This window comes from Hoplias malabaricus, unplaced genomic scaffold (assembly GCF_029633855.1).
Source record: "Hoplias malabaricus isolate fHopMal1 unplaced genomic scaffold, fHopMal1.hap1 scaffold_67, whole genome shotgun sequence".
Lineage (NCBI taxonomy): Eukaryota > Metazoa > Chordata > Actinopteri > Characiformes > Erythrinidae > Hoplias > Hoplias malabaricus.
The window spans coordinates 190673-206439 of record NW_027100801.1 but is presented as its reverse complement, the minus strand read 5'-3'; the positions used below and the strand labels follow the sequence as shown (position 1 = coordinate 206439).

At 39.9% G+C, this 15767-nt stretch overlaps 46 non-coding genes and 1 pseudogene across 46 annotated transcripts; all 47 read left to right on the top strand.

Annotated features, from left to right (window-relative positions):
• Window positions 1–185: 185 nt before the first annotated feature.
• LOC136680876 (5S ribosomal RNA) lies at window positions 186–304 on the top strand. The gene has a single exon (XR_010797475.1). It is a non-coding gene; the product is annotated as a 5S ribosomal RNA (ribosomal RNA).
• A 206-nt stretch (window positions 305–510) lies between these two features.
• LOC136680875 (5S ribosomal RNA) lies at window positions 511–629 on the top strand. The gene has a single exon (XR_010797474.1). It is a non-coding gene; the product is annotated as a 5S ribosomal RNA (ribosomal RNA).
• A 206-nt stretch (window positions 630–835) lies between these two features.
• On the top strand, window positions 836–954 carry LOC136680874 (5S ribosomal RNA). The gene has a single exon (XR_010797473.1). It is a non-coding gene; the product is annotated as a 5S ribosomal RNA (ribosomal RNA).
• Window positions 955–1161: 207 nt separating this feature from the next.
• On the top strand, window positions 1162–1280 carry LOC136680872 (5S ribosomal RNA). Its single transcript, XR_010797471.1, has one exon. It is a non-coding gene; the product is annotated as a 5S ribosomal RNA (ribosomal RNA).
• A 223-nt stretch (window positions 1281–1503) lies between these two features.
• Window positions 1504–1622, top strand: LOC136680871 (5S ribosomal RNA). Its single transcript, XR_010797470.1, has one exon. It is a non-coding gene; the product is annotated as a 5S ribosomal RNA (ribosomal RNA).
• A 206-nt stretch (window positions 1623–1828) lies between these two features.
• On the top strand, window positions 1829–1947 carry LOC136680870 (5S ribosomal RNA). Its single transcript, XR_010797469.1, has one exon. It is a non-coding gene; the product is annotated as a 5S ribosomal RNA (ribosomal RNA).
• A 206-nt stretch (window positions 1948–2153) lies between these two features.
• On the top strand, window positions 2154–2272 carry LOC136680869 (5S ribosomal RNA). Its single transcript, XR_010797468.1, has one exon. It is a non-coding gene; the product is annotated as a 5S ribosomal RNA (ribosomal RNA).
• Window positions 2273–2479: 207 nt separating this feature from the next.
• Window positions 2480–2598, top strand: LOC136680868 (5S ribosomal RNA). Its single transcript, XR_010797467.1, has one exon. It is a non-coding gene; the product is annotated as a 5S ribosomal RNA (ribosomal RNA).
• A 221-nt stretch (window positions 2599–2819) lies between these two features.
• Window positions 2820–2938, top strand: LOC136680867 (5S ribosomal RNA). Its single transcript, XR_010797466.1, has one exon. It is a non-coding gene; the product is annotated as a 5S ribosomal RNA (ribosomal RNA).
• A 206-nt stretch (window positions 2939–3144) lies between these two features.
• LOC136680866 (5S ribosomal RNA) lies at window positions 3145–3263 on the top strand. Its single transcript, XR_010797465.1, has one exon. It is a non-coding gene; the product is annotated as a 5S ribosomal RNA (ribosomal RNA).
• Window positions 3264–3469: 206 nt separating this feature from the next.
• On the top strand, window positions 3470–3588 carry LOC136680865 (5S ribosomal RNA). The gene has a single exon (XR_010797464.1). It is a non-coding gene; the product is annotated as a 5S ribosomal RNA (ribosomal RNA).
• A 207-nt stretch (window positions 3589–3795) lies between these two features.
• Window positions 3796–3914, top strand: LOC136680864 (5S ribosomal RNA). The gene has a single exon (XR_010797463.1). It is a non-coding gene; the product is annotated as a 5S ribosomal RNA (ribosomal RNA).
• A 206-nt stretch (window positions 3915–4120) lies between these two features.
• On the top strand, window positions 4121–4239 carry LOC136680419 (5S ribosomal RNA; annotated as a pseudogene).
• A 221-nt stretch (window positions 4240–4460) lies between these two features.
• On the top strand, window positions 4461–4579 carry LOC136680863 (5S ribosomal RNA). The gene has a single exon (XR_010797462.1). It is a non-coding gene; the product is annotated as a 5S ribosomal RNA (ribosomal RNA).
• A 207-nt stretch (window positions 4580–4786) lies between these two features.
• LOC136680861 (5S ribosomal RNA) lies at window positions 4787–4905 on the top strand. The gene has a single exon (XR_010797460.1). It is a non-coding gene; the product is annotated as a 5S ribosomal RNA (ribosomal RNA).
• Window positions 4906–5129: 224 nt separating this feature from the next.
• On the top strand, window positions 5130–5248 carry LOC136680860 (5S ribosomal RNA). The gene has a single exon (XR_010797459.1). It is a non-coding gene; the product is annotated as a 5S ribosomal RNA (ribosomal RNA).
• Window positions 5249–5469: 221 nt separating this feature from the next.
• On the top strand, window positions 5470–5588 carry LOC136680859 (5S ribosomal RNA). Its single transcript, XR_010797458.1, has one exon. It is a non-coding gene; the product is annotated as a 5S ribosomal RNA (ribosomal RNA).
• Window positions 5589–5795: 207 nt separating this feature from the next.
• Window positions 5796–5914, top strand: LOC136680858 (5S ribosomal RNA). Its single transcript, XR_010797457.1, has one exon. It is a non-coding gene; the product is annotated as a 5S ribosomal RNA (ribosomal RNA).
• A 224-nt stretch (window positions 5915–6138) lies between these two features.
• LOC136680857 (5S ribosomal RNA) lies at window positions 6139–6257 on the top strand. The gene has a single exon (XR_010797456.1). It is a non-coding gene; the product is annotated as a 5S ribosomal RNA (ribosomal RNA).
• A 221-nt stretch (window positions 6258–6478) lies between these two features.
• On the top strand, window positions 6479–6597 carry LOC136680856 (5S ribosomal RNA). Its single transcript, XR_010797455.1, has one exon. It is a non-coding gene; the product is annotated as a 5S ribosomal RNA (ribosomal RNA).
• A 222-nt stretch (window positions 6598–6819) lies between these two features.
• On the top strand, window positions 6820–6938 carry LOC136680854 (5S ribosomal RNA). Its single transcript, XR_010797454.1, has one exon. It is a non-coding gene; the product is annotated as a 5S ribosomal RNA (ribosomal RNA).
• A 207-nt stretch (window positions 6939–7145) lies between these two features.
• On the top strand, window positions 7146–7264 carry LOC136680853 (5S ribosomal RNA). The gene has a single exon (XR_010797453.1). It is a non-coding gene; the product is annotated as a 5S ribosomal RNA (ribosomal RNA).
• A 226-nt stretch (window positions 7265–7490) lies between these two features.
• On the top strand, window positions 7491–7609 carry LOC136680852 (5S ribosomal RNA). Its single transcript, XR_010797452.1, has one exon. It is a non-coding gene; the product is annotated as a 5S ribosomal RNA (ribosomal RNA).
• Window positions 7610–7816: 207 nt separating this feature from the next.
• On the top strand, window positions 7817–7935 carry LOC136680410 (5S ribosomal RNA). The gene has a single exon (XR_010797061.1). It is a non-coding gene; the product is annotated as a 5S ribosomal RNA (ribosomal RNA).
• A 223-nt stretch (window positions 7936–8158) lies between these two features.
• On the top strand, window positions 8159–8277 carry LOC136680851 (5S ribosomal RNA). The gene has a single exon (XR_010797451.1). It is a non-coding gene; the product is annotated as a 5S ribosomal RNA (ribosomal RNA).
• A 221-nt stretch (window positions 8278–8498) lies between these two features.
• On the top strand, window positions 8499–8617 carry LOC136680849 (5S ribosomal RNA). Its single transcript, XR_010797449.1, has one exon. It is a non-coding gene; the product is annotated as a 5S ribosomal RNA (ribosomal RNA).
• A 224-nt stretch (window positions 8618–8841) lies between these two features.
• LOC136680848 (5S ribosomal RNA) lies at window positions 8842–8960 on the top strand. The gene has a single exon (XR_010797448.1). It is a non-coding gene; the product is annotated as a 5S ribosomal RNA (ribosomal RNA).
• A 207-nt stretch (window positions 8961–9167) lies between these two features.
• LOC136680847 (5S ribosomal RNA) lies at window positions 9168–9286 on the top strand. Its single transcript, XR_010797447.1, has one exon. It is a non-coding gene; the product is annotated as a 5S ribosomal RNA (ribosomal RNA).
• Window positions 9287–9508: 222 nt separating this feature from the next.
• On the top strand, window positions 9509–9627 carry LOC136680846 (5S ribosomal RNA). The gene has a single exon (XR_010797446.1). It is a non-coding gene; the product is annotated as a 5S ribosomal RNA (ribosomal RNA).
• A 207-nt stretch (window positions 9628–9834) lies between these two features.
• LOC136680409 (5S ribosomal RNA) lies at window positions 9835–9953 on the top strand. The gene has a single exon (XR_010797060.1). It is a non-coding gene; the product is annotated as a 5S ribosomal RNA (ribosomal RNA).
• A 205-nt stretch (window positions 9954–10158) lies between these two features.
• LOC136680845 (5S ribosomal RNA) lies at window positions 10159–10277 on the top strand. Its single transcript, XR_010797445.1, has one exon. It is a non-coding gene; the product is annotated as a 5S ribosomal RNA (ribosomal RNA).
• A 223-nt stretch (window positions 10278–10500) lies between these two features.
• On the top strand, window positions 10501–10619 carry LOC136680844 (5S ribosomal RNA). Its single transcript, XR_010797444.1, has one exon. It is a non-coding gene; the product is annotated as a 5S ribosomal RNA (ribosomal RNA).
• Window positions 10620–10826: 207 nt separating this feature from the next.
• Window positions 10827–10945, top strand: LOC136680843 (5S ribosomal RNA). Its single transcript, XR_010797443.1, has one exon. It is a non-coding gene; the product is annotated as a 5S ribosomal RNA (ribosomal RNA).
• A 224-nt stretch (window positions 10946–11169) lies between these two features.
• On the top strand, window positions 11170–11288 carry LOC136680842 (5S ribosomal RNA). The gene has a single exon (XR_010797442.1). It is a non-coding gene; the product is annotated as a 5S ribosomal RNA (ribosomal RNA).
• Window positions 11289–11509: 221 nt separating this feature from the next.
• On the top strand, window positions 11510–11628 carry LOC136680841 (5S ribosomal RNA). Its single transcript, XR_010797441.1, has one exon. It is a non-coding gene; the product is annotated as a 5S ribosomal RNA (ribosomal RNA).
• A 206-nt stretch (window positions 11629–11834) lies between these two features.
• Window positions 11835–11953, top strand: LOC136680840 (5S ribosomal RNA). The gene has a single exon (XR_010797440.1). It is a non-coding gene; the product is annotated as a 5S ribosomal RNA (ribosomal RNA).
• Window positions 11954–12176: 223 nt separating this feature from the next.
• On the top strand, window positions 12177–12295 carry LOC136680837 (5S ribosomal RNA). The gene has a single exon (XR_010797438.1). It is a non-coding gene; the product is annotated as a 5S ribosomal RNA (ribosomal RNA).
• A 221-nt stretch (window positions 12296–12516) lies between these two features.
• LOC136680836 (5S ribosomal RNA) lies at window positions 12517–12635 on the top strand. The gene has a single exon (XR_010797437.1). It is a non-coding gene; the product is annotated as a 5S ribosomal RNA (ribosomal RNA).
• Window positions 12636–12857: 222 nt separating this feature from the next.
• LOC136680835 (5S ribosomal RNA) lies at window positions 12858–12976 on the top strand. Its single transcript, XR_010797436.1, has one exon. It is a non-coding gene; the product is annotated as a 5S ribosomal RNA (ribosomal RNA).
• Window positions 12977–13183: 207 nt separating this feature from the next.
• Window positions 13184–13302, top strand: LOC136680834 (5S ribosomal RNA). The gene has a single exon (XR_010797435.1). It is a non-coding gene; the product is annotated as a 5S ribosomal RNA (ribosomal RNA).
• A 226-nt stretch (window positions 13303–13528) lies between these two features.
• On the top strand, window positions 13529–13647 carry LOC136680833 (5S ribosomal RNA). Its single transcript, XR_010797434.1, has one exon. It is a non-coding gene; the product is annotated as a 5S ribosomal RNA (ribosomal RNA).
• Window positions 13648–13854: 207 nt separating this feature from the next.
• Window positions 13855–13973, top strand: LOC136680408 (5S ribosomal RNA). The gene has a single exon (XR_010797059.1). It is a non-coding gene; the product is annotated as a 5S ribosomal RNA (ribosomal RNA).
• A 223-nt stretch (window positions 13974–14196) lies between these two features.
• Window positions 14197–14315, top strand: LOC136680832 (5S ribosomal RNA). The gene has a single exon (XR_010797433.1). It is a non-coding gene; the product is annotated as a 5S ribosomal RNA (ribosomal RNA).
• A 221-nt stretch (window positions 14316–14536) lies between these two features.
• Window positions 14537–14655, top strand: LOC136680831 (5S ribosomal RNA). The gene has a single exon (XR_010797432.1). It is a non-coding gene; the product is annotated as a 5S ribosomal RNA (ribosomal RNA).
• A 223-nt stretch (window positions 14656–14878) lies between these two features.
• LOC136680830 (5S ribosomal RNA) lies at window positions 14879–14997 on the top strand. The gene has a single exon (XR_010797431.1). It is a non-coding gene; the product is annotated as a 5S ribosomal RNA (ribosomal RNA).
• Window positions 14998–15204: 207 nt separating this feature from the next.
• Window positions 15205–15323, top strand: LOC136680829 (5S ribosomal RNA). The gene has a single exon (XR_010797430.1). It is a non-coding gene; the product is annotated as a 5S ribosomal RNA (ribosomal RNA).
• A 222-nt stretch (window positions 15324–15545) lies between these two features.
• LOC136680828 (5S ribosomal RNA) lies at window positions 15546–15664 on the top strand. Its single transcript, XR_010797429.1, has one exon. It is a non-coding gene; the product is annotated as a 5S ribosomal RNA (ribosomal RNA).
• The last annotated feature ends 103 nt before the right edge of the window (window positions 15665–15767 follow it).

Sequence of the window (15767 nt, the reverse complement as noted above, 5' to 3'; positions counted from 1 at the left end):
GTCATTTAAACACAAGAGAAGAAGAAAACTTAAAAAAAAAAAACAACAAAAAAAAAAAAAACGAACTGGAAAGCCAATCATTTTCATTTGAGGTGTCAGGTGGTCTACCGTTTACAGGCAGATCTAAAACAAGTATTACTCTTAGAAGAGTATATAGAAATAGTCTTCTACAGCCAGCAGTGATCGCTTACGGCCATACCACTCCTTGAAAGCCCGATCCCGTCTGATCTCGGAAGCGAAGAAGAGTTGGGCCTAGTTAGTACTTGGATGGGAGACTGCCTGGGAATACTAGGTGCTGTAAGCTTTTTAGCTTAAGCTTCTATTATAAAGACAGTAACCACAGTCATTTAAACACAAGAGAAGAAGAAAACTACAAAAAAAAAAAACGAACTGGAAAGCCAATCATTTTCATTTGAGGTGTCAGGTGGTCTACCGTTTACAGGCAGATCTAAAACAAGTATTACTCTTAGAAGAGTATATAGAAATAGTCTTCTACAGCCAGCAGTGATCGCTTACGGCCATACCACTCCTTGAAAGCCCGATCCCGTCTGATCTCGGAAGCGAAGAAGAGTTGGGCCTAGTTAGTACTTGGATGGGAGACTGCCTGGGAATACTAGGTGCTGTAAGCTTTTTAGCTTAAGCTTCTATTATAAAGACAGTAACCACAGTCATTTAAACACAAGAGAAGAAGAAAACTACAAAAAAAAAAAACGAACTGGAAAGCCAATCATTTTCATTTGAGGTGTCAGGTGGTCTACCGTTTACAGGCAGATCTAAAACAAGTATTACTCTTAGAAGAGTATATAGAAATAGTCTTCTACAGCCAGCAGTGATCGCTTACGGCCATACCACTCCTTGAAAGCCCGATCCCGTCTGATCTCGGAAGCGAAGAAGAGTTGGGCCTAGTTAGTACTTGGATGGGAGACTGCCTGGGAATACTAGGTGCTGTAAGCTTTTTAGCTTAAGCTTCTATTATAAAGACAGTAACCACAGTCATTTAAACACAAGAGAAGAAGAAAACTACAAAAAAAAAAAAAAGAACTGGAAAGCCAATCATTTTCATTTGAGGTGTCAGGTGGTCTACCATTTACAGGCAGATCTAAAACAAGTATTACTCTTAGAAGAGTATATAGAAATAGTCTTCTACAGCCAGCAGTGATCGCTTACGGCCATACCACTCCTTGAAAGCCCGATCCCGTCTGATCTCGGAAGCGAAGAAGAGTTGGGCCTAGTTAGTACTTGGATGGGAGACTGCCTGGGAATACTAGGTGCTGTAAGCTTTTTAGCTAAAGTTTCTATTATAAAGGCAGTAACCACAGTCATTTAAACACAAGAGAAGAAGAAAACTTAAAAAAAAAAAACAACAAAAAAAAAAAAAACGAACTGGAAAGCCAATCATTTTCATTTGAGGTGTCAGGTGGTCTACCGTTTACAGGCAGATCTAAAACAAGTATTACTCTTAGAAGAGTATATAGAAATAGTCTTCTACAGCCAGCAGTGATCGCTTACGGCCATACCACTCCTTGAAAGCCCGATCCCGTCTGATCTCGGAAGCGAAGAAGAGTTGGGCCTAGTTAGTACTTGGATGGGAGACTGCCTGGGAATACTAGGTGCTGTAAGCTTTTTAGCTTAAGCTTCTATTATAAAGACAGTAACCACAGTCATTTAAACACAAGAGAAGAAGAAAACTACAAAAAAAAAAAACGAACTGGAAAGCCAATCATTTTCATTTGAGGTGTCAGGTGGTCTACCGTTTACAGGCAGATCTAAAACAAGTATTACTCTTAGAAGAGTATATAGAAATAGTCTTCTACAGCCAGCAGTGATCGCTTACGGCCATACCACTCCTTGAAAGCCCGATCCCGTCTGATCTCGGAAGCGAAGAAGAGTTGGGCCTAGTTAGTACTTGGATGGGAGACTGCCTGGGAATACTAGGTGCTGTAAGCTTTTTAGCTTAAGCTTCTATTATAAAGACAGTAACCACAGTCATTTAAACACAAGAGAAGAAGAAAACTACAAAAAAAAAAAACGAACTGGAAAGCCAATCATTTTCATTTGAGGTGTCAGGTGGTCTACCGTTTACAGGCAGATCTAAAACAAGTATTACTCTTAGAAGAGTATATAGAAATAGTCTTCTACAGCCAGCAGTGATCGCTTACGGCCATACCACTCCTTGAAAGCCCGATCCCGTCTGATCTCGGAAGCGAAGAAGAGTTGGGCCTAGTTAGTACTTGGATGGGAGACTGCCTGGGAATACTAGGTGCTGTAAGCTTTTTAGCTTAAGCTTCTATTATAAAGACAGTAACCACAGTCATTTAAACACAAGAGAAGAAGAAAACTACAAAAAAAAAAAAAAGAACTGGAAAGCCAATCATTTTCATTTGAGGTGTCAGGTGGTCTACCATTTACAGGCAGATCTAAAACAAGTATTACTCTTAGAAGAGTATATAGAAATAGTCTTCTACAGCCAGCAGTGATCGCTTACGGCCATACCACTCCTTGAAAGCCCGATCCCGTCTGATCTCGGAAGCGAAGAAGAGTTGGGCCTAGTTAGTACTTGGATGGGAGACTGCCTGGGAATACTAGGTGCTGTAAGCTTTTTAGCTAAAGTTTCTATTATAAAGGCAGTAACCACAGTCATTTAAACACAAGAGAAGAAGAAAACTTAAAAAAAAAACAACAAAAAAAAAAAAAACGAACTGGAAAGCCAATCATTTTCATTTGAGGTGTCAGGTGGTCTACCGTTTACAGGCAGATCTAAAACAAGTATTACTCTTAGAAGAGTATATAGAAATAGTCTTCTACAGCCAGCAGTGATCGCTTACGGCCATACCACTCCTTGAAAGCCCGATCCCGTCTGATCTCGGAAGCGAAGAAGAGTTGGGCCTAGTTAGTACTTGGATGGGAGACTGCCTGGGAATACTAGGTGCTGTAAGCTTTTTAGCTAAAGTTTCTATTATAAAGGCAGTAACCACAGTCATTTAAACACAAGAGAAGAAGAAAACTACAAAAAAAAAAAACGAACTGGAAAGCCAATCATTTTCATTTGAGGTGTCAGGTGGTCTACCGTTTACAGGCAGATCTAAAACAAGTATTACTCTTAGAAGAGTATATAGAAATAGTCTTCTACAGCCAGCAGTGATCGCTTACGGCCATACCACTCCTTGAAAGCCCGATCCCGTCTGATCTCGGAAGCGAAGAAGAGTTGGGCCTAGTTAGTACTTGGATGGGAGACTGCCTGGGAATACTAGGTGCTGTAAGCTTTTTAGCTTAAGCTTCTATTATAAAGACAGTAACCACAGTCATTTAAACACAAGAGAAGAAGAAAACTACAAAAAAAAAAAACGAACTGGAAAGCCAATCATTTTCATTTGAGGTGTCAGGTGGTCTACCGTTTACAGGCAGATCTAAAACAAGTATTACTCTTAGAAGAGTATATAGAAATAGTCTTCTACAGCCAGCAGTGATCGCTTACGGCCATACCACTCCTTGAAAGCCCGATCCCGTCTGATCTCGGAAGCGAAGAAGAGTTGGGCCTAGTTAGTACTTGGATGGGAGACTGCCTGGGAATACTAGGTGCTGTAAGCTTTTTAGCTTAAGCTTCTATTATAAAGACAGTAACCACAGTCATTTAAACACAAGAGAAGAAGAAAACTACAAAAAAAAAAAAAAGAACTGGAAAGCCAATCATTTTCATTTGAGGTGTCAGGTGGTCTACCATTTACAGGCAGATCTAAAACAAGTATTACTCTTAGAAGAGTATATAGAAATAGTCTTCTACAGCCAGCAGTGATCGCTTACGGCCATACCACTCCTTGAAAGCCCGATCCCGTCTGATCTCGGAAGCGAAGAAGAGTTGGGCCTAGTTAGTACTTGGATGGGAGACTGCCTGGGAATACTAGGTGCTGTAAGCTTTTTAGCTAAAGTTTCTATTATAAAGGCAGTAACCACAGTCATTTAAACACAAGAGAAGAAGAAAACTACAAAAAAAAAAAACGAACTGGAAAGCCAATCATTTTCATTTGAGGTGTCAGGTGGTCTACCGTTTACAGGCAGATCTAAAACAAGTATTACTCTTAGAAGAGTATATAGAAATAGTCTTCTACAGCCAGCAGTGATCGCTTACGGCCATACCACTCCTTGAAAGCCCGATCCCGTCTGATCTCGGAAGCGAAGAAGAGTTTGGCCTAGTTAGTACTTGGATGGGAGACTGCCTGGGAATACTAGGTGCTGTAAGCTTTTTAGCTAAAGTTTCTATTATAAAGGCAGTAACCACAGTCATTTAAACACAAGAGAAGAAGAAAACTTAAAAAAAAAACAACAAAAAAAAAAAAAACGAACTGGAAAGCCAATCATTTTCATTTGAGGTGTCAGGTGGTCTACCGTTTACAGGCAGATCTAAAACAAGTATTACTCTTAGAAGAGTATATAGAAATAGTCTTCTACAGCCAGCAGTGATCGCTTACGGCCATACCACTCCTTGAAAGCCCGATCCCGTCTGATCTCGGAAGCGAAGAAGAGTTGGGCCTAGTTAGTACTTGGATGGGAGACTGCCTGGGAATACTAGGTGCTGTAAGCTTTTTAGCTTAAGCTTCTATTATAAAGACAGTAACCACAGTCATTTAAACACAAGAGAAGAAGAAAACTACAAAAAAAAAAAAAAGAACTGGAAAGCCAATCATTTTCATTTGAGGTGTCAGGTGGTCTACCGTTTACAGGCAGATCTAAAACAAGTATTACTCTTAGAAGAGTATATAGAAATAGTCTTCTACAGCCAGCAGTGATCGCTTACGGCCATACCACTCCTTGAAAGCCCGATCCCGTCTGATCTCGGAAGCGAAGAAGAGTTGGGCCTAGTTAGTACTTGGATGGGAGACTGCCTGGGAATACTAGGTGCTGTAAGCTTTTTAGCTTAAGTTTCTATTATAAAGGCAGTAACCACAGTCATTTAAACACAAGAGAAGAAGAAAACTTAAAAAAAAAAAACAACAAAAAAAAAAAAAAACGAACTGGAAAGCCAATCATTTTCATTTGAGGTGTCAGGTGGTCTACCGTTTACAGGCAGATCTAAAACAAGTATTACTCTTAGAAGAGTATATAGAAATAGTCTTCTACAGCCAGCAGTGATCGCTTACGGCCATACCACTCCTTGAAAGCCCGATCCCGTCTGATCTCGGAAGCGAAGAAGAGTTGGGCCTAGTTAGTACTTGGATGGGAGACTGCCTGGGAATACTAGGTGCTGTAAGCTTTTTAGCTTAAGCTTCTATTATAAAGGCAGTAACCACAGTCATTTAAACACAAGAGAAGAAGAAAACTTAAAAAAAAAAACAACAAAAAAAAAAAAACGAACTGGAAAGCCAATCATTTTCATTTGAGGTGTCAGGTGGTCTACCGTTTACAGGCAGATCTAAAACAAGTATTACTCTTAGAAGAGTATATAGAAATAGTCTTCTACAGCCAGCAGTGATCGCTTACGGCCATACCACTCCTTGAAAGCCCGATCCCGTCTGATCTCGGAAGCGAAGAAGAGTTGGGCCTAGTTAGTACTTGGATGGGAGACTGCCTGGGAATACTAGGTGCTGTAAGCTTTTTAGCTTAAGCTTCTATTATAAAGACAGTAACCACAGTCATTTAAACACAAGAGAAGAAGAAAACTACAAAAAAAAAAAAAAGAACTGGAAAGCCAATCATTTTCATTTGAGGTGTCAGGTGGTCTACCGTTTACAGGCAGATCTAAAACAAGTATTACTCTTAGAAGAGTATATAGAAATAGTCTTCTACAGCCAGCAGTGATCGCTTACGGCCATACCACTCCTTGAAAGCCCGATCCCGTCTGATCTCGGAAGCGAAGAAGAGTTGGGCCTAGTTAGTACTTGGATGGGAGACTGCCTGGGAATACTAGGTGCTGTAAGCTTTTTAGCTTAAGTTTCTATTATAAAGGCAGTAACCACAGTCATTTAAACACAAGAGAAGAAGAAAACTTAAAAAAAAAAAACAACAACAAAAAAAAAAAACGAACTGGAAAGCCAATCATTTTCATTTGAGGTGTCAGGTGGTCTACCGTTTACAGGCAGATCTAAAACAAGTATTACTCTTAGAAGAGTATATAGAAATAGTCTTCTACAGCCAGCAGTGATCGCTTACGGCCATACCACTCCTTGAAAGCCCGATCCCGTCTGATCTCGGAAGCGAAGAAGAGTTGGGCCTAGTTAGTACTTGGATGGGAGACTGCCTGGGAATACTAGGTGCTGTAAGCTTTTTAGCTTAAGCTTCTATTATAAAGGCAGTAACCACAGTCATTTAAACACAAGAGAAGAAGAAAACTTAAAAAAAAAAACAACAAAAAAAAAAAAACGAACTGGAAAGCCAATCATTTTCATTTGAGGTGTCAGGTGGTCTACCGTTTACAGGCAGATCTAAAACAAGTATTACTCTTAGAAGAGTATATAGAAATAGTCTTCTACAGCCAGCAGTGATCGCTTACGGCCATACCACTCCTTGAAAGCCCGATCCCGTCTGATCTCGGAAGCGAAGAAGAGTTGGGCCTAGTTAGTACTTGGATGGGAGACTGCCTGGGAATACTAGGTGCTGTAAGCTTTTTAGCTTAAGTTTCTATTATAAAGGCAGTAACCACAGTCATTTAAACGCAAGAGAAGAAGAAAACTTTAAAAAAAAAAACAACAACAAAAAAAAAACGAACTGGAAAGCCAATCATTTTCATTTGAGGTGTCAGGTGGTCTACCGTTTACAGGCAGATCTAAAACAAGTATTACTCTTAGAAGAGTATGTAGAAATAGTCTTCTACAGCCAGCAGTGATCGCTTACGGCCATACCACTCCTTGAAAGCCCGATCCCGTCTGATCTCGGAAGCGAAGAAGAGTTGGGCCTAGTTAGTACTTGGATGGGAGACTGCCTGGGAATACTAGGTGCTGTAAGCTTTTTAGCTTAAGCTTCTATTATAAAGACAGTAACCACAGTCATTTAAACACAAGAGAAGAAGAAAACTACAAAAAAAAAAAAAAGAACTGGAAAGCCAATCATTTTCATTTGAGGTGTCAGGTGGTCTACCGTTTACAGGCAGATCTAAAACAAGTATTACTCTTAGAAGAGTATATAGAAATAGTCTTCTACAGCCAGCAGTGATCGCTTACGGCCATACCACTCCTTGAAAGCCCGATCCCGTCTGATCTCGGAAGCGAAGAAGAGTTGGGCCTAGTTAGTACTTGGATGGGAGACTGCCTGGGAATACTAGGTGCTGTAAGCTTTTTAGCTAAAGTTTCTATTATAAAGGCAGTAACCACAGTCATTTAAACACAAGAGAAGAAGAAAACTTAAAAAAAAAACAACAACAAAAAAAAAAAAAAAACGAACTGGAAAGCCAATCATTTTCATTTGAGGTGTCAGGTGGTCTACCGTTTACAGGCAGATCTAAAACAAGTATTACTCTTAGAAGAGTATATAGAAATAGTCTTCTACAGCCAGCAGTGATCGCTTACGGCCATACCACTCCTTGAAAGCCCGATCCCGTCTGATCTCGGAAGCGAAGAAGAGTTGGGCCTAGTTAGTACTTGGATGGGAGACTGCCTGGGAATACTAGGTGCTGTAAGCTTTTTAGCTTAAGCTTCTATTATAAAGACAGTAACCACAGTCATTTAAACACAAGAGAAGAAGAAAACTACAAAAAAAAAAAAAAGAACTGGAAAGCCAATCATTTTCATTTGAGGTGTCAGGTGGTCTACCGTTTACAGGCAGATCTAAAACAAGTATTACTCTTAGAAGAGTATATAGAAATAGTCTTCTACAGCCAGCAGTGATCGCTTACGGCCATACCACTCCTTGAAAGCCCGATCCCGTCTGATCTCGGAAGCGAAGAAGAGTTAGGCCTAGTTAGTACTTGGATGGGAGACTGCCTGGGAATACTAGGTGCTGTAAGCTTTTTAGCTAAAGTTTCTATTATAAAGGCAGTAACCACAGTCATTTAAACACAAGAGAAGAAGAAAACTTAAAAAAAAAAAACAACAAAAAAAAAAAAAACGAACTGGAAAGCCAATCATTTTCATTTGAGGTGTCAGGTGGTCTACCGTTTACAGGCAGATCTAAAACAAGTATTACTCTTAGAAGAGTATATAGAAATAGTCTTCTACAGCCAGCAGTGATCGCTTACGGCCATACCACTCCTTGAAAGCCCGATCCCGTCTGATCTCGGAAGCGAAGAAGAGTTGGGCCTAGTTAGTACTTGGATGGGAGACTGCCTGGGAATACTAGGTGCTGTAAGCTTTTTAGCTTAAGTTTCTATTATAAAGGCAGTAACCACAGTCATTTAAACACAAGAGAAGAAGAAAACTTAAAAAAAAAAAACAACAAAAAAAAAAAACGAACTGGAAAGCCAATCATTTTCATTTGAGGTGTCAGGTGGTCTACCGTTTATAGGCAGATCTAAAACAAGTATTACTCTTAGAAGAGTATATAGAAATAGTCTTCTACAGCCAGCAGTGATCGCTTACGGCCATACCACTCCTTGAAAGCCCGATCCCGTCTGATCTCGGAAGCGAAGAAGAGTTGGGCCTAGTTAGTACTTGGATGGGAGACTGCCTGGGAATACTAGGTGCTGTAAGCTTTTTAGCTTAAGTTTCTATTATAAAGGCAGTAACCACAGTCATTTAAACGCAAGAGAAGAAGAAAACTTTAAAAAAAAAAAACAACAACAAAAAAAAAAACGAACTGGAAAGCCAATCATTTTCATTTGAGGTGTCAGGTGGTCTACCGTTTACAGGCAGATCTAAAACAAGTATTACTCTTAGAAGAGTATATAGAAATAGTCTTCTACAGCCAGCAGTGATCGCTTACGGCCATACCACTCCTTGAAAGCCCGATCCCGTCTGATCTCGGAAGCGAAGAAGAGTTGGGCCTAGTTAGTACTTGGATGGGAGACTGCCTGGGAATACTAGGTGCTGTAAGCTTTTTAGCTTAAGCTTCTATTATAAAGACAGTAACCACAGTCATTTAAACACAAGAGAAGAAGAAAACTACAAAAAAAAAAAAAAGAACTGGAAAGCCAATCATTTTCATTTGAGGTGTCAGGTGGTCTACCGTTTACAGGCAGATCTAAAACAAGTATTACTCTTAGAAGAGTATATAGAAATAGTCTTCTACAGCCAGCAGTGATCGCTTACGGCCATACCACTCCTTGAAAGCCCGATCCCGTCTGATCTCGGAAGCGAAGAAGAGTTGGGCCTAGTTAGTACTTGGATGGGAGACTGCCTGGGAATACTAGGTGCTGTAAGCTTTTTAGCTAAAGTTTCTATTATAAAGGCAGTAACCACAGTCATTTAAACACAAGAGAAGAAGAAAACTTAAAAAAAAAAAACAACAAAAAAAAAAAAACGAACTGGAAAGCCAATCATTTTCATTTGAGGTGTCAGGTGGTCTACCGTTTACAGGCAGATCTAAAACAAGTATTACTCTTAGAAGAGTATATAGAAATAGTCTTCTACAGCCAGCAGTGATCGCTTACGGCCATACCACTCCTTGAAAGCCCGATCCCGTCTGATCTCGGAAGCGAAGAAGAGTTGGGCCTAGTTAGTACTTGGATGGGAGACTGCCTGGGAATACTAGGTGCTGTAAGCTTTTTAGCTTAAGCTTCTATTATAAAGACAGTAACCACAGTCATTTAAACACAAGAGAAGAAGAAAACTACAAAAAAAAAAAAAAGAACTGGAAAGCCAATCATTTTCATTTGAGGTGTCAGGTGGTCTACCGTTTACAGGCAGATCTAAAACAAGTATTACTCTTAGAAGAGTATATAGAAATAGTCTTCTACAGCCAGCAGTGATCGCTTACGGCCATACCACTCCTTGAAAGCCCGATCCCGTCTGATCTCGGAAGCGAAGAAGAGTTAGGCCTAGTTAGTACTTGGATGGGAGACTGCCTGGGAATACTAGGTGCTGTAAGCTTTTTAGCTAAAGTTTCTATTATAAAGGCAGTAACCACAGTCATTTAAACACAAGAGAAGAAGAAAACTACAAAAAAAAAAACGAACTGGAAAGCCAATCATTTTCATTTGAGGTGTCAGGTGGTCTACCGTTTACAGGCAGATCTAAAACAAGTATTACTCTTAGAAGAGTATATAGAAATAGTCTTCTACAGCCAGCAGTGATCGCTTACGGCCATACCACTCCTTGAAAGCCCGATCCCGTCTGATCTCGGAAGCGAAGAAGAGTTGGGCCTAGTTAGTACTTGGATGGGAGACTGCCTGGGAATACTAGGTGCTGTAAGCTTTTTAGCTTAAGTTTCTATTATAAAGGCAGTAACCACAGTCATTTAAACGCAAGAGAAGAAGAAAACTTTAAAAAAAAAAAACAACAACAAAAAAAAAACGAACTGGAAAGCCAATCATTTTCATTTGAGGTGTCAGGTGGTCTACCGTTTACAGGCAGATCTAAAACAAGTATTACTCTTAGAAGAGTATATAGAAATAGTCTTCTACAGCCAGCAGTGATCGCTTACGGCCATACCACTCCTTGAAAGCCCGATCCCGTCTGATCTCGGAAGCGAAGAAGAGTTGGGCCTAGTTAGTACTTGGATGGGAGACTGCCTGGGAATACTAGGTGCTGTAAGCTTTTTAGCTTAAGCTTCTATTATAAAGACAGTAACCACAGTCATTTAAACACAAGAGAAGAAGAAAACTACAAAAAAAAAAAAAAGAACTGGAAAGCCAATCATTTTCATTTGAGGTGTCAGGTGGTCTACCGTTTACAGGCAGATCTAAAACAAGTATTACTCTTAGAAGAGTATATAGAAATAGTCTTCTACAGCCAGCAGTGATCGCTTACGGCCATACCACTCCTTGAAAGCCCGATCCCGTCTGATCTCGGAAGCGAAGAAGAGTTGGGCCTAGTTAGTACTTGGATGGGAGACTGCCTGGGAATACTAGGTGCTGTAAGCTTTTTAGCTTAAGTTTCTATTATAAAGGCAGTAACCACAGTCATTTAAACACAAGAGAAGAAGAAAACTTAAAAAAAAAAAACAACAAAAAAAAAAAAAAACGAACTGGAAAGCCAATCATTTTCATTTGAGGTGTCAGGTGGTCTACCGTTTACAGGCAGATCTAAAACAAGTATTACTCTTAGAAGAGTATATAGAAATAGTCTTCTACAGCCAGCAGTGATCGCTTACGGCCATACCACTCCTTGAAAGCCCGATCCCGTCTGATCTCGGAAGCGAAGAAGAGTTGGGCCTAGTTAGTACTTGGATGGGAGACTGCCTGGGAATACTAGGTGCTGTAAGCTTTTTAGCTTAAGCTTCTATTATAAAGGCAGTAACCACAGTCATTTAAACACAAGAGAAGAAGAAAACTTAAAAAAAAAAACAACAAAAAAAAAAAAACGAACTGGAAAGCCAATCATTTTCATTTGAGGTGTCAGGTGGTCTACCGTTTACAGGCAGATCTAAAACAAGTATTACTCTTAGAAGAGTATATAGAAATAGTCTTCTACAGCCAGCAGTGATCGCTTACGGCCATACCACTCCTTGAAAGCCCGATCCCGTCTGATCTCGGAAGCGAAGAAGAGTTGGGCCTAGTTAGTACTTGGATGGGAGACTGCCTGGGAATACTAGGTGCTGTAAGCTTTTTAGCTTAAGCTTCTATTATAAAGACAGTAACCACAGTCATTTAAACACAAGAGAAGAAGAAAACTACAAAAAAAAAAAAAGAACTGGAAAGCCAATCATTTTCATTTGAGGTGTCAGGTGGTCTACCGTTTACAGGCAGATCTAAAACAAGTATTACTCTTAGAAGAGTATATAGAAATAGTCTTCTACAGCCAGCAGTGATCGCTTACGGCCATACCACTCCTTGAAAGCCCGATCCCGTCTGATCTCGGAAGCGAAGAAGAGTTGGGCCTAGTTAGTACTTGGATGGGAGACTGCCTGGGAATACTAGGTGCTGTAAGCTTTTTAGCTTAAGTTTCTATTATAAAGGCAGTAACCACAGTCATTTAAACACAAGAGAAGAAGAAAACTTAAAAAAAAAAACAACAACAAAAAAAAAAAACGAACTGGAAAGCCAATCATTTTCATTTGAGGTGTCAGGTGGTCTACCGTTTACAGGCAGATCTAAAACAAGTATTACTCTTAGAAGAGTATATAGAAATAGTCTTCTACAGCCAGCAGTGATCGCTTACGGCCATACCACTCCTTGAAAGCCCGATCCCGTCTGATCTCGGAAGCGAAGAAGAGTTGGGCCTAGTTAGTACTTGGATGGGAGACTGCCTGGGAATACTAGGTGCTGTAAGCTTTTTAGCTTAAGCTTCTATTATAAAGGCAGTAACCACAGTCATTTAAACACAAGAGAAGAAGAAAACTTAAAAAAAAAAACAACAAAAAAAAAAAAACGAACTGGAAAGCCAATCATTTTCATTTGAGGTGTCAGGTGGTCTACCGTTTACAGGCAGATCTAAAACAAGTATTACTCTTAGAAGAGTATATAGAAATAGTCTTCTACAGCCAGCAGTGATCGCTTACGGCCATACCACTCCTTGAAAGCCCGATCCCGTCTGATCTCGGAAGCGAAGAAGAGTTGGGCCTAGTTAGTACTTGGATGGGAGACTGCCTGGGAATACTAGGTGCTGTAAGCTTTTTAGCTTAAGTTTCTATTATAAAGGCAGTAACCACAGTCATTTAAACGCAAGAGAAGAAGAAAACTTTAAAAAAAAAAACAACAACAAAAAAAAAACGAACTGGAAAGCCAATCATTTTCATTTGAGGTGTCAGGTGGTCTACCGTTTACAGGCAGATCTAAAACAAGTATTACTCTTAGAAGAGTATGTAGAAATAGTCTTCTACAGCCAGCAGTGATCGCTTACGGCCATACCACTCCTTGAAAGCCCGATCCCGTCTGATCTCGGAAGCGAAGAAGAGTTGGGCCTAGTTAGTACTTGGATGGGAGACTGCCTGGGAATACTAGGTGCTGTAAGCTTTTTAGCTTAAGCTTCTATTATAAAGACAGTAACCACAGTCATTTAAACACAAGAGAAGAAGAAAACTACAAAAAAAAAAAAAAGAACTGGAAAGCCAATCATTTTCATTTGAGGTGTCAGGTGGTCTACCGTTTACAGGCAGATCTAAAACAAGTATTACTCTTAGAAGAGTATATAGAAATAGTCTTCTACAGCCAGCAGTGATCGCTTACGGCCATACCACTCCTTGAAAGCCCGATCCCGTCTGATCTCGGAAGCGAAGAAGAGTTGGGCCTAGTTAGTACTTGGATGGGAGACTGCCTGGGAATACTAGGTGCTGTAAGCTTTTTAGCTAAAGTTTCTATTATAAAGGCAGTAACCACAGTCATTTAAACACAAGAGAAGAAGAAAACTTAAAAAAAAAACAACAACAAAAAAAAAAAAAAAACGAACTGGAAAGCCAATCATTTTCATTTGAGGTGTCAGGTGGTCTACCGTTTACAGGCAGATCTAAAACAAGTATTACTCTTAGAAGAGTATATAGAAATAGTCTTCTACAGCCAGCAGTGATCGCTTACGGCCATACCACTCCTTGAAAGCCCGATCCCGTCTGATCTCGGAAGCGAAGAAGAGTTGGGCCTAGTTAGTACTTGGATGGGAGACTGCCTGGGAATACTAGGTGCTGTAAGCTTTTTAGCTTAAGCTTCTATTATAAAGACAGTAACCACAGTCATTTAAACACAAGAGAAGAAGAAAACTACAAAAAAAAAAAAAAGAACTGGAAAGCCAATCATTTTCATTTGAGGTGTCAGGTGGTCTACCGTTTACAGGCAGATCTAAAACAAGTATTACTCTTAGAAGAGTATATAGAAATAGTCTTCTACAGCCAGCAGTGATCGCTTACGGCCATACCACTCCTTGAAAGCCCGATCCCGTCTGATCTCGGAAGCGAAGAAGAGTTAGGCCTAGTTAGTACTTGGATGGGAGACTGCCTGGGAATACTAGGTGCTGTAAGCTTTTTAGCTAAAGTTTCTATTATAAAGGCAGTAACCACAGTCATTTAAACACAAGAGAAGAAGAAAACTTAAAAAAAAAAAACAACAAAAAAAAAAAAAACGAACTGGAAAGCCAATCATTTTCATTTGAGGTGTCAGGTGGTCTACCGTTTACAGGCAGATCTAAAACAAGTATTACTCTTAGAAGAGTATATAGAAATAGTCTTCTACAGCCAGCAGTGATCGCTTACGGCCATACCACTCCTTGAAAGCCCGATCCCGTCTGATCTCGGAAGCGAAGAAGAGTTGGGCCTAGTTAGTACTTGGATGGGAGACTGCCTGGGAATACTAGGTGCTGTAAGCTTTTTAGCTTAAGTTTCTATTATAAAGGCAGTAACCACAGTCATTTAAACACAAGAGAAGAAGAAAACTTAAAAAAAAAAAACAACAAAAAAAAAAAACGAACTGGAAAGCCAATCATTTTCATTTGAGGTGTCAGGTGGTCTACCGTTTATAGGCAGATCTAAAACAAGTATTACTCTTAGAAGAGTATATAGAAATAGTCTTCTACAGCCAGCAGTGATCGCTTACGGCCATACCACTCCTTGAAAGCCCGATCCCGTCTGATCTCGGAAGCGAAGAAGAGTTGGGCCTAGTTAGTACTTGGATGGGAGACTGCCTGGGAATACTAGGTGCTGTAAGCTTTTTAGCTTAAGTTTCTATTATAAAGGCAGTAACCACAGTCATTTAAACGCAAGAGAAGAAGAAAACTTTAAAAAAAAAAAACAACAACAAAAAAAAAACGAACTGGAAAGCCAATCATTTTCATTTGAGGTGTCAGGTGGTCTACCGTTTACAGGCAGATCTAAAACAAGTATTACTCTTAGAAGAGTATATAGAAATAGTCTTCTACAGCCAGCAGTGATCGCTTACGGCCATACCACTCCTTGAAAGCCCGATCCCGTCTGATCTCGGAAGCGAAGAAGAGTTGGGCCTAGTTAGTACTTGGATGGGAGACTGCCTGGGAATACTAGGTGCTGTAAGCTTTTTAGCTTAAGCTTCTATTATAAAGACAGTAACCACAGTCATTTAAACACAAGAGAAGAAGAAAACTACAAAAAAAAAAAAAAGAACTGGAAAGCCAATCATTTTCATTTGAGGTGTCAGGTGGTCTACCGTTTACAGGCAGATCTAAAACAAGTATTACTCTTAGAAGAGTATATAGAAATAGTCTTCTACAGCCAGCAGTGATCGCTTACGGCCATACCACTCCTTGAAAGCCCGATCCCGTCTGATCTCGGAAGCGAAGAAGAGTTGGGCCTAGTTAGTACTTGGATGGGAGACTGCCTGGGAATACTAGGTGCTGTAAGCTTTTTAGCTAAAGTTTCTATTATAAAGGCAGTAACCACAGTCATTTAAACACAAGAGAAGAAGAAAACTTAAAAAAAAAAAACAACAAAAAAAAAAAAACGAACTGGAAAGCCAATCATTTTCATTTGAGGTGTCAGGTGGTCTACCGTTTACAGGCAGATCTAAAACAAGTATTACTCTTAGAAGAGTATATAGAAATAGTCTTCTACAGCCAGCAGTGATCGCTTACGGCCATACCACTCCTTGAAAGCCCGATCCCGTCTGATCTCGGAAGCGAAGAAGAGTTGGGCCTAGTTAGTACTTGGATGGGAGACTGCCTGGGAATACTAGGTGCTGTAAGCTTTTTAGCTTAAGCTTCTATTATAAAGACAGTAACCACAGTCATTTAAACACAAGAGAAGAAGAAAACTACAAAAAAAAAAAAAAGAACTGGAAAGCCAATCAT